Source organism: Sus scrofa, chromosome 2, assembly GCF_054392235.1.
Source record: "Sus scrofa isolate SSC_HxYL_T2T_F1_AM1 chromosome 2, Sscrofa_HxYL_maternal_Yorkshire_Landrace_v2.0, whole genome shotgun sequence".
Classification (NCBI taxonomy): Eukaryota; Metazoa; Chordata; class Mammalia; order Artiodactyla; family Suidae; genus Sus; species Sus scrofa.
Window position 1 is genome coordinate 141,239,257 of NC_139384.1, and position 15,800 is coordinate 141,255,056.

The 15,800-nt window shown below is 40.4% G+C and overlaps 1 long non-coding RNA gene and 1 pseudogene across 2 annotated transcripts in view; both read left to right on the forward strand.

The window, feature by feature from the left end:
• LOC146405732 (coiled-coil domain-containing protein 192-like) overlaps positions 1-5,066 on the forward strand; it is a 37,619-nt pseudogene extending 32,553 nt beyond the window's left edge. Inside the window, exons 4-5 of the transcript XR_014837180.1 lie at positions 1,051-2,916; positions 2,963-5,066. The product of XR_014837180.1 is annotated as a coiled-coil domain-containing protein 192-like (transcript). The remainder of the gene's footprint in view (positions 1-1,050; positions 2,917-2,962) is intronic.
• A 7,008-nt stretch (positions 5,067-12,074) lies between these two features.
• LOC146405733 (uncharacterized) lies at positions 12,075-15,534 on the forward strand. Its single transcript, XR_014838751.1, has 2 exons — positions 12,075-13,821; positions 13,881-15,534. It is a non-coding gene; the product is annotated as an uncharacterized LOC146405733 (long non-coding RNA).
• The last annotated feature ends 266 nt before the right edge of the window (positions 15,535-15,800 follow it).

Below are 15,800 nucleotides of genomic sequence, written 5' to 3' on the forward strand. Positions count from 1 at the left end.
GGATGCTAGTTGGGTTTGCTATTGCTGAGCCATAATGGGAACTCCCTCCTGGTGATATTTTTAAAGTTGTTTGATATGTATTCCTTTGGACCATAAAAGCTGACTATCCTATTTATTCTGTAAGTTGTGTTTCTTATAAAAATGTTTTTAAGTTTTCAAGGTTGAACTCAATTGAGGAATAGTTCCTTTCTGTATAGTAAAACAAGTCCATCAGAAAATTTTTCGTATACTTTCAGTAAATTATTTTAAAGGAACCCACCAATCTCTGGACATTTACATATGTGTCATTATAAAAATTTATCTCTTGTGGAGTTCCCATCGTGGCGCAGTGGTTAACAAATCCGACTAGGAACCATGAGGTTGTGGGTTCGGTCCCTGCCCTTGCTCAGTGGGTTAAGGATCCGGCATTGCCGTGAGCTGTGGTGTAGGTTGCAGACACGGCTTGGATCCCCCGTTGCTGTGGCTCTGGCATAGGCCGGTGGCTACAGCTCCGATTCAACCCCTGGCCTGGGAACCTCCATATGCCACAGGAGCGGCCCAAGAAATAGCAACAACAACAACAACAACAACAACAAAACAACAACAAAAAAGACAAAAGACAAAAAAAAAAATTTATCTCTTGTTCAACTCATATTGTTTTGTATCTGCCTTTGGGATGGATAGATAGACAGAAATACTTGTATTTAGACATAGATATATTTCTTCACATAAAAACATATTCATATATTCCAAAGGCAAATACAAACACATTTGGTCCCTCACCTGTGTATATATGATATAATATATGATTTACCTGTAATACCTCAAATAAAACTTATTTTTCCTAATCCTTTCCTAACTCTTAATATACACATGGACTTTGTTAGGTTCTTCCATAGAATAGAAGAGAGTTTCTTTTTTCTTTTTGATGATTTTTTAAATGATGATTTTCAAAACAACTAGCTGAGATGATAATGCTGCCATTTGTAAGATATGAGCACTAGTACATATTTACCTTGGAATACTTTGAATATGTAAAAGGAAGCGTTACACCCTTTGTTTCCAATTCAGTTCACTGAGAAATTACAAGCCGAAGTGAAAGCTTCCCAGGAGCAACTTGAAGCCCATGTAAGTATTTTTCTCCTCTTTTTATTCCTTCATGTATATCACTGTGATTATGGAAATGAAATTTTTCAGAAGTTCTGTGATCTTTCTGTTGTAAACCTACTCACGAGGCTAAGAATCAGTGTTTGTATTGCCTCTATGGAGTTACTTTCCATAAATAGATTTCTGCTTTGTGTTGGTGAGAAAAAAATCACAAAACTGTGTTCCTATGAGTAACCAGATGGTTGAATCAGGTACCACCAGGATAAAGACTTGGAAACTTAGGGGAGAAGGCTAAGCAAGCCAGACCAGTTTAATGAGAGAATGGAAGTGGAAATTATAGATCCCTCCCATATAGGCCTAGAGCAGTGCTTTAAATTTTAGCACATCAAGAAATACATGGAAAACTTTTAAGAACAAATTGCCTGGAGTTTTATATTCGCCTAGGATAGGACCTGAGACTATGCGCTTCTAGGTGATGCTAGACTCCGATGCTACTGCTCATCTTCAGAAATTATTTTGAGCAGCATTGTTTTATGTACATTTGTTTTGCCTCAGTCTTGTGAGTTTCACACAAGTGACCACATAAACAAATGAGACACAGAACTGTCCATTTTCTGCTACAAGTTCTCCCCTGAGAGAGACATCCTATGAGGCCACAGGGAAAATGCCCTTTATACTTTGGCCTGTCTTCCCTCAGAGAACACCTAAGGAGTAGCTCTGGCCAAAATGGCCCGTGCATTCACATGCATAAAGCCGTCCTTGTTGCGCTGCCACTGTTCCTTCCCCAAGTTGTGAACAACCCTGAGCCTTTAAGTGTTTCCCCAAAGAGGAGTTTGCCATCCTTTCAGATGTCTCCTTCACCCACATCCTGGGTGCCATGGGATGGCTTCCTGATTGAGAACACTGCCACTCATGTTTAGGAGCCAGTCTGAATAAGAGCAAACTCAGACCAATCTGAGACCGGAGAGGCTGCAACCCAGAATTCCTGCAGGAAAAGACTGCAAAAAGAATAAATTCTAGTCACCATGCCATCGGGGTGTGCCATGAGCTGATTTGTATAAAACTGCAGTAATTGCCCCATTTTGGTGCTAGGGTCGAGAAATGCTCATCTGCTGTAGCAGCTAATAGAGTTTTTAAATCTAAATTCAGAAGCGTTTTTGGCCTTGTGTGTTCAATTGACCAATACTGAACCTGACTAAGGCCTGAATTTGTGACAGTGAGACATACCCTGTGACAGAAGTGTATCTCATTAGCCCAGTATCCTGTCCCAGATGCCTCTCCCCCAGGGTTGCCCTTCAGGCTGCCAGGTAATGACTGTTGTCAGAGGATGTCACCTCCTGCCAGATGGATACCTACAGCCATCTGCCCAGGGAGTTTTTAGCTCAGTATTTTGCTAGAAGAGATACTCGCTAAGGTTCAGTTATTAGCTTCCAGCATCTCTTCATGAAAAACTGATGAGAAAAACATGCTCATGAGCGCCTTAGGGAAATTCCTGTGGTGTCTTCTTCCACTGCCTCGCTTCTGTGGATCCTCTGCCGCTACCATGCTGTTCCCATCCCAGGCATGTCTGAATGGGACGTGTTCCCTCGTATGAGGGTATTGATACCAACCACCATAATTTCTCCTATGTAACTGTTCAATATTCAGGTTATGATAGAGCAGCCTAATCACCAGTATTTTGCTTCAACTCACCAAGAATATTTAAATGAGGAGTTCCCTTCATGGCTCAGTGGTTAATGAACCCAACTGGTATCCTTTGAGGATGTGAGTTTGATCCCTGGACCCGCTCAGTGGGTAAAGGATCTGGTGTTGCTGAGAGCTGTGGTGTAGGTCACAGATACGGCTTGGATCCAGTAATGCTGTGGCTGTGGTGTAGGCCAGTGGCTACAGCTCCAATTCTACCCCTAGCCTGGGAACCTCCATATGCCGAGGGTGCGGCCCTAAAATAGCTCCCCCCCCCAAAAAAAAGAATATTTAAATGAAAATAATATTAATAATAGTGTTTACTGAGAGTGCACACAGTGACTCTTATTGGATAGGTGCTTGATATGTAACTGATTTCAAATCTCAATCCCGCTGAGACAGGTGAGCATTGTTTTTTCAGATAAGAAAACAGAGTCTTAGAGATCATTCGCCACACATGTTGATTCCGAAATGCAGGCTTCTGCTATGACAACTTGCTGCCTCTCCAAATTATATTCCCTACGTGCCATCGGAGGGGTCAAACAGTATTTACAAAACTTCTGTCTCCAACCTTCTCTTTTCCTTCATTCACTCTGAGTGATTCATCAGTTCATAATGCTCCCAACTCTTACTTCCATGAAAATAAGCAATCCCTCCACCCCCACCGAGTTCCTTCTATCTAAATCATTCTTGATTACACCTCCTTAGTGCTATAATGAGCATTTCTTTAAACACTGTTCCTGGAAAAAAACATTCCAAATGATGTTAATAGGTATTCTTAAAAAAATAAATAAATAAAAAGGCATTCAAAATAAAATTAAGTTAAATATGTTTACCTTAATCAGTATACAATCAATCTCCAAGAAAGGGTCAGACTATGTCATTTCCCAGTGGCGTTTGTCCATGAGTGATATTTTAAGCACAGAGGTTTGGAGACTGCTGGTACAGTGCATCAAATTAAAGTGCTATGCTCACTAAATGTGACCGGAATCTCTTGCTGATACCCCAGGTTCGGCACCAACAAAGTCACATTTGATATCTGTTCTCATCTCTTAAATGTATTCCTCTGTTCTCCCCAGGCATGGTGAATACTATCTCACCACTTTTAGGCATTCTAGATCCAAACTACAAAGCAGTATTAAAACCCCACTTGTCTCTGCTTCCATCCAACATTTAGCTAATTGTCAGGCTCTGAGTATGCGTCTACAAGTTACCTCACTTCTGTGTCTTGATTCCATTATACTTCCAATTCCTAGCTCTTTTTGACCATCATATATCTCAATTATTTAATTAATTTATTTTTTGGCCATGCCTGCAGCATACAGAAATTCCCAGGCCAGGGATCGAACCTGTGCCACAGCACTAACAACGCTGAATCCTTAATCACACAGGCCACCAGGGAACTCCCATATATCTCATTTATTGCTGCTGACCCCAAATTAATGACATATTCAGGTTCACAGCCCCCACTACCCCTGCCTACTGCCCCACCCACATGCCCTCACATGATGAAGCCCTGTTTGCAGAGGAGCAAAAGGATAAAAGAGTAAGCTTTGGGGGTGGGGGTGGGCAGAAAACCAAAGAGAGCCAAAGGTTAACACTCACTCAATGTACTAGAGAATAGAGATGTGGGACTAAGGGCCCAAGGTGGTAGGAATGGAGCCCTGCGGATGGAGTGAGGGTTCTTCTTTCATAGGAGGTCAAGAGGCTCCTGGGAGTGTTGGCGATGATGCTTAAGGTTAGGAAACTACCCAGAGTGTTCATAAGAGTTGTCAGGCAGGAAGTACTGGAATGTCCATAAGTGTGTGGAGTCAATATGCAGAGTTTGAAGTTCCCGACTGGGCTATGCCTCCCAAGTGTACCCCTGCTGCAGTGGGCAGGGCCCTCCTGGCTGCTCTGCTGCCACACTGGGAGGCTTCCCCAGGACCACTCCTACCTTCATCTCCCCGTTCTGGTTTGCTCCACTCTCTGCCTCGCACCTAGCAGGCTAGTTAAATGGAACCTCTGTCTTTCTCTACACAACGGATGCTGGGTGGGGCTCTCCGTGTCCTTGTGGTCTGGACTCTCTTTCCAGCTCCACTTTATCCAATTAAATGTTACTCTATTTTTAAGACTCTTATCAGGGAGCAACTTCCCTCTCTACCCCCAGATTACCTTCTCTTGGCTCTCATAGCCCCCTGTACATACATCTTTTTTAGCTCAAAATACATTTTTTGTTTTTTGGGTTTTTTTGTCTTTTTAGGGCCACACCTGCAGCATATGAATATTCCCAGGCTAGGGGAGAATTGAAGCTGTAGCTGCTCGCCTACACCACAGCCACAGCAATGCCAGATCTGAGTTGCATCTGCAACCTATGCCATAGCTCACAGCACCCTTGTATCCTTAACCCACTGAGCAAGGCCAGGGATTGAACCTGCATCCTCGTGGATGCTAGTCAGATGCATTTCCACTGAGCCATGATGGGAACTCCATCAAAATACACTGTATTGATGTTATCTGTTTATACCTCTGTCCTCCACTGGACTTGAAGGTAACTGAGGGCAGTACCAAGAATGTGTGTCTGTGTGCACTACACCAGGGCACACAGGCTCTCTGCAATGGCTCAATACATTTTGCTGAACTGATTTGAATTTTACTCTGATCATGTCATTCCCCTTCTTCCAAAGCCTAGAGGAAGACAATGGTTGTGCATTATCCCAGAATAAAGTCCAACCTCCTGGCCTTGGCATGTATCAACTGAAAATGAGGGCCTGACCCCTTCTTCTGTCTCCTCTGCAACACACGTCCATGACCCCCAAGTATGCCCACACATTCCTGCCCTGCATTCTGTGCTCACAGTTTCTTTCCACCTGAAACATCTGTCCCCACCACTGTGTTTGCCAGATTTTTCCCATTCTTCATCAAAATTGTTCCTTCCAGGAAGTTTCCTCTGGCCATCAAGCTGTAAGTGACCTCTCCTTCCCTGATGCTTTCACAGCGCTTCTTCTCACCTGTCCTCTGTCACTTGTCACACTGTGACCCACAATGGAATTATGTATGTGATGTGGCCATCTTTTCCCCCAGACTGTGGGTGCCTGGAGAAGAGGGGACAAGGCTGTTTTTCTTTATGCCTCTCACAGTGTCTGATTCAATGGCTTGTACGGATTTTATTAAAATGAATTGCTAAAACAGCTAAGTTAAAAATAGGGTTATTTTAGAATTTATAAGAGCCTACTCTAAATCCCTGGCAAAGTTACTTTATGAAATATTATTCCTTAAAAATGCCAGTTACACTCCCAAAGACATTCTATGAAGGCATCACCCTAATACCAAAACCAGACAAAGACACTACCAAAAAAAATATTTTTGATGAATTTAGATGTAAAAATTCTCAACAAAATTTCAGCAAACCAAATCTAACAACACATAAAAAAGATCACTATACATTGATCAAGCGGGGTTCATCCCAAGGTCATAATCATGGTTAGACATAGACAAATTAATCAATGTCATATACCACATTACAAAAGTTAAAAATGACATCATCATCTCAATAGATGCAGAACAAGCACTTAACAAAATTCAACAACCATTCATGACCAAACAACAACAACAACAACTAAAAACTCTTAGCCAAGTGGGTATAGGGGGAACATATCTCAACATAAAGCCATTTATGATGAACCCACAGCCATGAATATAATACTCAACATAAAAAAACTGAAAGCCTTCCTGCTAAAATCTGGAATAAGGATGCCCACTCTCAACACATTTATTCAACATAACATTAGAAGTCTTAGCCACAACAGTCAGAAAATAAATAAATAAATAAATCCAAATTGCAAGAGAAGAGGTAAAACTATCACTGGCATATAGGCAGATGACATGATACTACATATCGTAAACCCTAAGGAATCCACACAAAAACCACTCTATCTGATCAACAAATTCAGCAAAGTAGCAGGACATAAGGTTAACATTCAGAAGTTGTTTGCATTTCTATATATTAACAGTGAAACAATAGAAACAGAATATTTTAAAAATATCTTTTAATATTTCACCCCAAAAATTAAATACCTAGGAATAAACTTGACCAAGGAGGTAAGAGACTTACATGCTGAGAACTATAAAACATTCATAAAGGAAATTAAAGAGGACTCAAAAGAAATGGAAAGATATCCTATGCTCCTGGATTAGAAGAATTAATATTGTTAAAACAGTCATACTATCCAAAGCAATCCACAGATTTAATGCCATCCCTATCAAGACATTTTTCACAGGATGAGAATAAGCTAACGATTAATATGGAGCAATAAAAAACTCAGAATTTCCAAAGCAATCCTGAGGGGAAAAACAAAGCAGGAGGCATAACTCTCCCAGATTTCAGACAGTATTACAAACCTACAGTAATCAAAATAATGTGGTATATGTTCATAAACAGACACACATATCAATGGAACAGAATAGAGTCTAGAAGTAAACCCAGAAACCTACAATCTATTAATCTTTGACAAAGGAGGCAAAAATATAAGATAGGAAAAAGATATTCTTTTCAGCAAGTGTTGCTGGGAAGACTGGACAGCTGCATGTAAATCAATGAAACTAGAACATACCCTCACACCATGCACAAAAATAAACTCAAAAGGCCTTAAAAATTTAAACATAAGACATGATACCATAAAGCTCCTAGAAGAGAATATCTTTCTCTCATCCTCTGAGAGAAACCATACAAATGCTTTACTAGGTCAGTCTCCCAAGGTAACAGAGATAAAAACAAAAATATACAAATGGGAGCTAATCAAACTTACAAGGTTTTGCACTGCAAAGGAAACCATAAAAAAATGAAGGCAACCTATGGAATGAAAGAAAATAGTTGCAAACAATGCAAATGGCAAGTGCTTACTCTCCAAAATATACAAACAATTTATACAACCCAACAACAACAACAACAACAAAAATAACCCAATCAAAAAATGACATTTCTTTAAAGAAGATATACGGGTAGGCAAATGGTATATAAAGAGGTGATCAACATTGCTAATCACTACAGAAATGCAAATCAAAACTATGAGGTACCACCTCACACCAGTCAGAATGGCCATCATTAATAAGTCTTCAAATAACAAATGCTAGAGAGCATGTAGAAAAAAGGGAATCCTCCTACACTGCTGGTGGGAATATAAACTGGTACAATCCCTATGGGAAACAGTATGGAGATTCCTCAGAAAACTAAAAATAGAACTAACTTCCAGCAATCTCACTCCTGGGTATACATCTGGACAAAATTATAATTCACAAAGGTACATGCATATTTATGTTCATAGCACTATTCACAATAGACAAAACACAGAAGCAACCTAAATGCCCTTTAACAGGTGGATTAAAAAGATGTGGTACATATATACAACGGAATACTACTCAGCCATAAAAAGGAAGGAACTAATGGCATTTGCAACAGTGTCAGTGCAAATAGAGATTCTCATACTAAGTGAAGTCAGAAAGGGAAAGACTAATACCATATGACATCACTTATATGTTGAATCTAAAGTATGACACAAATGAATCTATCTACAAAACAGAAACAGACTTGCATACATAGAGAACAGACTTGTGGTTGCCAAGGGGGAGATGGGGAAGCAGTAGGATGGACTGGGAGTTAGGGGGTTAGTAGATGCAAACTCTTAGATTTAGAATGGATAAACAATAAATCCTACTGTACAGCACAGGGAACTGTATCCAATCTCTTGGGATAGACCATGATGGAAAATAACATAAGAAAAAGAATGTATATATATGTATGACTAAGTCACTTTGCTATACAGCAGAAATTGGCATAACATTGTAAATCTACTTTAATTAAAAATTAACCAAAAAAGAAATGCCAGTTACATAAGGCATTACTTTAATCTCAAATTGATACTTATAAGATGTAAGATGGAAGGGACAAAAGTTAATGATTCTTTAGAGTGGTAATTGAGGGAAAACATAGCAGAGAAAGAAAATACAGTGGTGGGAAACTTCAATTTCAGTAGAAGTGTATCTAAAGGAGATTATGGTCCTTACACAAAAATTAATAACCTAAAGTCTAGGCTCCTTTTTATTCAGAGCTCACTCTTTTAGAATCCAATAGTTAAATTATATTATTATATAATTAAAGGCATAGCTATGACATGGAAAGAAAGTACAAGTCTTGACATTTCAGAGAGTGTTGTCACTACTAATATTTTGAAGATTAGAATCTCATCCCATGAACTTCAATTTGCCTAGTCACAGCCTATATTTTTAAAAGATTACAAATGGTTGCCGCTCCTCCCAGTGCACACATGGGCACACATTCAAGCCACCCAAAGGTCTAACATGCTCTGGGCATTTTTATCACTCCCTCCCACAAGATTCCTATCTGTTTAGGGACCTGTATGGGATTGAACAAATATTTGAAGTGAGTGTTTATAATAACTTAAAGATAATTGTTCCTGGTAGGGCAATTTGAATCAAGACTAGGTGTCAAAGGAAAAAAAGTCCTTTCAAAATGATTGTCTTCCAAATTGTTGAATCTATTGCTTGTCTAGTTTTAATATACAGGGAATATAAATCCTCAGCTCTGTTCCATCCACTGTCATTGATGATATGATTATCTGTAGTAGTCCAGAGTTTTGCTTCCCTGACCCCTCACCTCCATTCCAATGGCCAGCTCATTTCTTGGTCAAACTAACACCAAGATTTGACCAGAGCAAAAGTTCTATAGTATTCGATGGGATTATTTCAAAAGGGTAATCTGGGCAACTTGGTGATAGATACTTGAGTGTTAACATTATTCTCTATACTGTCCCTGTATGTTCAAAATATTTTATAATAAACTAAACAGTTACGAATATCCAGAAGAAGAAACTTCCCATGAATTATACAGGGTGCTTTAAGCTGTAGGATAGATGAGTGTGTTTTTGAATTCAGGAGTTTCTAAAAACATGCTTAAACTGGGAAAGAGTGGTCCTGATGCTCAGAGTCAGAAACGTAGAGCATGAAGGGATCACAGTGAGTATCCATGACAGAGTTTCCCCAAAGAGTTCGTTTAACTTCTTCCTTTCCTTCTCTAAAGAAGCTACAGACTACCACTTTACAAAGTAAAGGATATATAAGAGCCACCAATTTAGATCAAGGGCGGACTCCTTTCCCCTAGAATTTCAGACTTTGCTAATTGGTCTTTTCCTACCATGATAGAGGATGTGGGCTGCTTATCGTTATTGCTTTTTTGGCTACCTAAGCAACCACTAACACACCTTTCTCAACAGTACCCTGATAACCTTTCTAGCTGTGTCTCTTCCATCTTGCAGTCTCAGGGGGCCTATAACTCAAAGTACTTTATCAACTACTAGCTGGGGATTGGGCATGTGCCCTATGCCAATTGGACTCTGAATATTAATTCAGGTGAAGCGAGAAAGGAAAAACACTTAGAACTGACATATCCTACCAGTGACATCCAAGCACCATGGAGAGGGAATTTGTGCTGCTGGACCAGAACTGCTCTATCTCCTGTCTATTTCTGAATCTGACTCCTGTCCATTTGAGGAACCATCAAATAATCCTAATTAACTTGAAATTTCCCCTTTTCTTTACACTCGTCAGAGTAGGATTTGCTTATTTACTGCTGAGAAGCTATAATACTTAGCATTATCCAAGTAGTTCTCAAAGTATGACCCCTGGACCAGAAGCATTTGAGTCACCTGAGATTTGAAATGCAAATTTGAGGTCTCATCTCACACCTCCTGAATCAGGAAGTCTGGGAGCTAGGTCCAGCAATATATGTTCTTCAAGTCCTGCAGCGATTCTGATGATGGCTAATATCTGAGAAGCACTGTACTGTCTGCTAAAATCCCCATCGCTTTCAGCCTAGACCCTCTGCTCTCACCAGCAGCATTGTCCCTGACCAGCATCTCACCTATGGGGGCCAACTTCTCCCTCCTGGTGCTCCCACCTCTGGGAAGCATCTCCAGCCCTGCTTCTTAGACCAGTAAGCCAGGATGGTGGCACACAGGACATGTGTGGTCCCCTGGTCCACGATCTTCAGGCTGCTTCCTCTCTAAATCCCATACTTCAGTGTCCTCCAGAAGTATTGCTTTCTTCCTAAAGTTTGTCGTGACTAACTTGAAGGTAAGGTGACAGTAATTAATAACACCTTAGAGTCACACAACAATTTACAGTTTTATAAATGCTCCCACCCACATTATGTCACGTAGTTTTCACAACACTCCTGTGAGGCAGGTATTACTCCTCCTTTATCAGATGAAGAAAGTGAGTCAATGTAAGAGGCCTGCTCACAGCAAACAGCTTGTATGGAGCAAAGCAAAGACGTCAACGTAGATATTCTGACTCCAGGGCCCCTGTTCTCATAAGCTTGATTCCACTTTTATTTCAGAAATTTTCCTGATTATATACACCAACACACATGCCAGTTGTAACAATACATTAATTTTTATGATCGTTTAACTTTATTACAATCTGCAGACATCATGGCCAAGTTCATCAGCCTGAGAGACTTCTGAGAGAGCCCCACCTGGAGTCCATAAGGAATGGGGAAATTCCTTCCCTGTGGGCCATTCTTTTAGAGCCAGACGTGTTAATCTACATGGAAAATTCCTCAGAGATTATGAACAGAACCCACTGGTACTGAACGGCTGCCTATGTGATAAATCTCGGAAACATTTTTACTGCATTAGTTGATTATATTATAGTTAACCCCTCTCTGCATCCCATCTTTGATTATCTGGACTCAATAAGTATTTGACCTTTCATTTTGACCCTTTATGTGGTTACTCTGTGACTCATCTCCCACATGCTGGATCAGGAGAGGCTGAAAACCATAGAAGAATAGTGGAGGCTTTCCAATCCTATTGGTGAGTATTGCCGCCATATTTTTCCATGAGCTTAGAAGGGGAGGGTGGTGGAGTCCTCACTGCACACCAGCAGGTTGCTATAACATCTGACGCTGGTACTCTCTGAACTGTGGGCCATTAAATGGATCCTGCCAAGCAACATGTGGTTAAATAGCTAATAGTATATCGATGAGGCAGTATTCAACATAAAACTTTGGGGTGCCATCAGGATCTTATTTAATTAAACTTAATTTGTCTTTTTTTTCCCCTCAAAAAGCCAAGGCACGAAAAATTGCTGTGGGAACCACTGATCTGAGCTGTAGGATCCACCAGTGAAGGCAGATTGAGTGGCAAGGATTTAAGGCATGAGTTTCTTCAGTCAAATTAAGGGAGCCTAGATTCTGCCGCCCAGGAGGTTCATTTCACCTTTCTAGCCAGACCTGAGTCCTATTTGTTTTTTTTGTTTGTTTGTTTGTTTGTTTTTTACTGTCATTTTAGAGCCACACCCATGGCATATGGACATTCCCAGGCTAGAGGTCGAATCGGAGCTGTAGCTGCCAACCTACACCACAGCCACAGCAACGAAGGATCCAAGCCTCGTCTTCAACCTACACCACAGCTCACGACAACAGATCCTTAACACAATGAGTGAGGCCAGGGATGGAACCCGTATCCACATGGGTACTAGTCGGGTTCATTACCACTATTATGAACTCTCTATTTGTTCATTTTCTATAGATGATAAGTTTAAGCCAAACAAGTATCCCAGGACCATGCCTGCCACTCCAGCTACTTCAGAACCACTGCATGTGTCTGATCTTTGTTATCCACCTGCCTGGAAACATGGTATAATCGTTTTACTTCTTCTGTAAATACCTATTAGCCCACTACGCATCTCTTCAAACATAGACTTGTTAAGGTTGGGCTTTTCATACCAACATCCTCTCAAAAAATATAGAGTTTAGAGGCCCACATATTTCAACATAGACTTGCAGCATGATCTCTCTACCTTCTTGTCAAAAAATCAGGTGGGAATAACAGCATTGTTTCCAGAATTTTCCCCTTTGATCCTAAGCTGCATTGATCTTTAAAAATTGATAGCCATTTGTGCTCACACAGAGCTCACCCTATACTATTCCCAGAAGCATCTAATAGAAATCACATTTTATTTGTTCTCTTAATAATTCAAATCACTTTAAGATAAGTGAGAGTCATACACTTCCATTATGGAGAATGGAAAGATAAGCTATTGATATGAATCATGAGGGGGGTTTAAAGGCATGACTCCTGCCTTCTACCCAGTCAGGCAAAAGGGTCCTTAGAGGGAGCCAGGCAATGATCTGGAAACTTAGTCCTGTTACTCTGGCTACATGACACGACAAAGGTTACTAACTTTTTGTTCTTATCTGTGGCAAGAAGCTAATAACATTACTTAGCTCATGGGGTGCTGTGGAGGATATAGAAACATATATGTGACATACGGCATATGAAGTAATGAGCAGAGTGCCTGACACATACCAAGGTTCAAAAAATGTTTTTTCCAAGAGTTCATCAGTTTTTCCAAGATGAACTCTTTCGGTAACGGTTCCACAATTTTTATGGGGTTCTGGTTAATTATCTGCTCAAATAAAGTATCTCATTTTAGCAACCAGTTGGTTTATAGAGAGTGCTAGGAAGTTGATTAAAAAGACTCTAAACTAATTTTTTTTTTCCTTCTTAGGGCCACACTTGCGGCATATGGAATTTCCCAGGCTAGGGGTCGAATCAGAACCACAGCTGCCGGCCTACACCACAGCCAGAGCAACATGGGATCTGAGCCCTGTCTGCGACCTACACCAGAGCTCAGGGCAACACAAGATCCCTGACCCCACTGAGCGAGGCCAGGGATTAAACCCACATCCTCATAGATACAAGTTGGATTTGTTTCCACTGCACCACAATAGGAACTCCCTCAAGACTAATTTCTGAGCAGAATCTCGTGTCCTGTCAGTGGCTCCTCAGCTCATTTCTTCCCCTGGAGAATGTCTCTTAAAGCCTTTTGTACAACTTTCTCCTTGTAATTTAATTGCCTCTTCGTCTTCACCCCTGATTTGACTGTAAGTTTCTTGAGAGTACAGACTGGATCTAATTCAGGTGGTCTGCCAAGTAGGTTTTCAATATGTATTTGTTGAATGAATGAATGAATCAGTCCATCAATGAGTAAGTGGGTGAAGCAGGGTAAGAAGCCTTTCAATTCAAGAAGAATCATTTCAGGTCCCACAGTTTCCAACAACAGATGCCAGTTCTAGTCCCAGCCCAGTGGACCACCTCTACCAGAGAGCCCTGTGCTTGACTGCCCTCTGGGGCGGGGGGCTAACCAGGAGTGTTCTTCTGGGCTCCATATTTAGCTTTTAAAAAGCTTGGAAGAAAGGAAACACATCAGAAAGAAGTACCTGAAATATGGTCTTTTTCCTTCAGGTAGATACCCTAAAATCCTTCCTGAATTAAGTGAGTTCAGCAGAAAGCCACATTTCTAGACCACATTAAGTTGCCCTAGGATCACTTTTATTGGATGAGAAGGAGGCGGTAGGATGATGCTAATGACTTAGTTTGGGAAGATTTTATACAAAATTATCCTATGGAGCTTATTAATGTATTTGCTATCAGATTATTATGGAGGATATTTATCATTCTACCAGAGAATATGTATTTCTGTAATTTTTGCACCAGGAATATTGGCTCTTCCACCAAGTACTGGGCTTCCTTTTACTCCATGAATTCTGTGTTTCTATCAAGGGCTATTTTGACTATCAGAAAGGCTAGGGCCAAGTCCTCTGTGCCTCGTCTCTAGCAAGTGATCACGTAGGATGTCAGGACACGGATGTGTGACTCAACCCTCTCACTTGCTTCTCTATCCTCGGTCTCTCTTTATCCTCGGTCACCCATTGTGGCTCAGTGGGTTAAGAATCCAACTAGTATATCCATGAGGGTGTGGGTTCAAACCCTGGCCTTGCTTATTGGGTTAAAAGATCGGGGTTGCCATGAGCTGTGATGTAGTTCACAGACATGGCTCAGATCTGGCATTGCTGTGGCACAGGCCTACAGCTGCAGCTCTGATTCTACCCCTAGCCTGGGAACTTCCATATGCCACAGGTGCAGCCGCTAAAAAATAAATAAATAAGGGAAATAATAAGACTGATTTGGTAAAAGTGCCCTGGGCAGTTCTTCCTGAGCTACTTCCATGGACTATAGATTCAGTTCATAGGTCTCCTGCCTCAAATTCTCAGAGTCATTCATTGACTATATGAGAATAAATAACTATAATGACAAGTAAGGACCTTGACCAGGACCCTCCTATTTTTCCTTTGCCAGTTTCATTTCCTGACCTTCTCTCCCTTCCGCTATGGCCACTTGACACCAACAGTGGTTCTGACTTGAGGATTTGGAATTCACTGGGGATTCCTCTAGGTTCAGGCCTCCATCCCATCACCAATAAGGCCCTTCCCCCTACATCAACCCCTAATAGCCTTTCAACAAAGAGTACACCTGTCACCCAGGTGAGAAACTTCTCCTGACTCCTCAGACAGTAACTCACCTTCCCTCTAGTGAACATTCTATGGATCTCTCTTTTGGCCTTCACGCCTTTGGTTGAGTTCCCAAGATCTGAGACTTGGAGTTATTTACACATAGTTCTTGACACAAATAGGTCTTCAATAGATGCCTTGTGGAGGAATAAACAAGTAAATGAGAACATATTATCTGTATTTACTGGCTGCTAGTTAGCATTAATTTTTTATAATAAAACAACAACAAATAAAGATTGTCCCTCGAGTTTGTAGTAAATCACCCATAAATACCAAGAAATTATTTATTCATCACCTCATCCCATTTTCAAAAGGGAAAAAACAAAGTCAAATAAATATGTATGTATTAAATAGATATAGCCTGGCATTTTATGAATTTTAAACTTTATCTGTTCTCTTGATATAATTTTATACTGTTATTAAACATTAACTATAATGTTTAATTTAACCATACTTATCTATTTATACTCTAACTTCACAAAGAATTTGAGATGGCCTATAAGAAATAAAAGTATGAAATCATTGAATTTTGAAAAGTATATAAATAACTATAATTGAGAACATATACAGTGAAATAAAATAGCAATAAAAGGAGAAAAATAGAATATTCATGTCTATA